General features: G+C 40.5%; 1 protein-coding gene across 1 annotated transcript in view; it reads right to left on the bottom strand.

Moving 5' to 3' along the window:
- The window catches only part of LOC101857748 (NACHT and WD repeat domain-containing protein 2), a gene marked incomplete in the record, with an annotated part of 55,175 nt that overhangs the window by 51,065 nt on the left and 1,762 nt on the right, over positions 1-2,348 (bottom strand).

Genomic DNA, 2,348 nt, shown 5'->3' on the forward strand with positions numbered 1-2,348 from the left:
AGGAAGAGGTAAGGGCAGCAGTGAAACACGAATCTAGAAGAGCGATATTGCCGAATGTCGATAAAAGAATGTGGAGATTTGTAGCCACAGATAATCCTCTTATGTTGCCAAGTGTCGTTGACGCAGCTCTGAGATAGCGTAACAGTTTCTTGAGACAACAAGTAGGCCAGTCAAGATACCCCAGCAATATAGTCGCCACAAGAGCGTGGGTCGGGGCTGTCACAGATTTTCAGTTCAGATAACTATAATATAACCATTATTCACACAGGAAAAACTTGGGACCTTAAATCACCAACGTCGCCTCTATGTGTCTTAAAGAGGAAAAAAAAAACAACAACCCCAGAAAGACGTAGCACTTCGTGTTGCTCAATGATCAAATAGTATCTCCATTTGGGTTTATCTGAGCCAAAGCTTCAACTACAAATTAGTTTCTGCGCTTTATTACGTAATCAGTCACCTTTTCTTCGGCAACGACGAATTCACTTTTGTGAAGTTCGTATTAAAAGAAAGCTGACCGATATTTTTGTCTCCTTCTCTTACGCACGAAGCGACTGTAATAGATTATAACGGTATTGAATAGCCTTGTTTGTCAACCAATGAGCGTGACTCGTGGGTGCTTTGCATCGACAACAACGCCGGTCTTTATTGTTTTCAAGGCAACACTAGTCCACAATTCTTTTGTAACCGACTTTTGATTCTTTTTAAAATTTCGTTTTCATGCCCAGTAAATTGATGATATAATTATTTCAAATGATGTATGAAAGGGAGCTATTGACTGCCTACCCACGCTATGAAGTTTACTAATGAAACACTGCTGTTGACTAAAATATAATAATATAACAATGATATCTACTTGGAAATTAATTAATTCACTTTTGCGAAGTTCGAATTATTAAAATTCTTACCAACGCTTCTGTTTCTTCCTGTCACACACGAAACGACCAGAGTAGGAGGTATCGAGTTTCGTTACAACATAACGACGTCTTGTCATGTTCTCTAAATGTGGAATGTTGTGTTTAATACTGCAGCATGTGAGACCCCACCCCTTTATGCTTGTGGCCCACCAAATACACAATGCTGATTTTGTGTCTACGTTTACATAGTTTGGAGCGTCAGTGGTTTCGTAGGGGCAAGTTAATTAAGTAACTGTGGTCACTGCAAAGGGGAACGGAAGCATGCACATGACATATGCACGAACCGAGGTGCTTAACTTTCAGATTGTACACTATTACGTAACTCAAATTATAGCATTCAAGCTTTACTGTCAAGCTCCCAGACCAGCATTGCCACTTGTTACAGTGGAAAAGTGTGATATCCTCTGAAGGCGTGAGAAAGTCGTCTTGCACTACGGCATATTGATTCTGTTTGACAACTCGGTCACGGCCGAGTCGTCACAGATCTCTGGCAAGTGAATGATTACTGCCGGTCCTTCTTACTTTAAATCATGGTTGACTTGAAATTTGGGATAACAATAAGCGTGTGAGCCTAGCTTCTTTGGTCGGACGAGAACGACAAAGAATTGCACTCGGAATGTATCCAAACTGTCGTCAGCAGACAGCTTTGTATCAGTTTCCCCTCTTGAAATATAGATAAATGGTGTCTCAGTTTGCTTCTACTCTTGAACATGTCAAGCCAAGGTTTAGAAATATGATTAAGCGGCATAAAGACAGAACGGCACTTTTTCTTATATAAATGTCATTAGATTTCATAGTCCCCTTTGTTGCATGCGCCCTGACAGAGAAGTATGACTGAAGTTATGGCCGTGTTGTACTTTCTTTTAACGCCGGAACTCGTATTTTTATCACTTCCTTAACTCTGGTAGCACCTTGCTTACTCTAACAATATTTTTAGTTTCTTAAAGAAGACCGGCGCCATTAGAACATACCTATAACTCTAGTACCTTAAAAGCCCTCTCTGTTCGGATATTTAAAGCAGAAAATGAGAGAACTCACTATATCAAAAGTCTTGTTATTCCCTCACCTGAATCGCGAGGAACATTTATTTATGTCTGAGGGACGAAACAAATAAGTGTTCACCAATACTCTATTGAAAACGTCCAATGAAAACGAAGAAGGATGGGGATGGATGAGGAGTAGGGGAGGGACTTGCTGAGAAAGCTGGTTTTGTTGGACCTGTAGACTACATTCGCAATCACTACTCAAACCCTTGACCAGAAGCAAACATAAAGGCGATGACAAACAGACATGCCCACTTCAATGGTAAGACAAAATATTTCTAACATCCACTCTTCAACCACAGTAAATTGCAGTGAAATGTTCAATGCACTGACTATCAGACGCATGCATACAGACACACAGAGAGAGAGAGAGAGAGAGAGAGAGAGAGAG

This window comes from Aplysia californica, unplaced genomic scaffold (genome assembly GCF_000002075.1).
Source record: "Aplysia californica isolate F4 #8 unplaced genomic scaffold, AplCal3.0 scaffold00755, whole genome shotgun sequence".
Lineage (NCBI taxonomy): Eukaryota > Metazoa > Mollusca > Gastropoda > Aplysiida > Aplysiidae > Aplysia > Aplysia californica.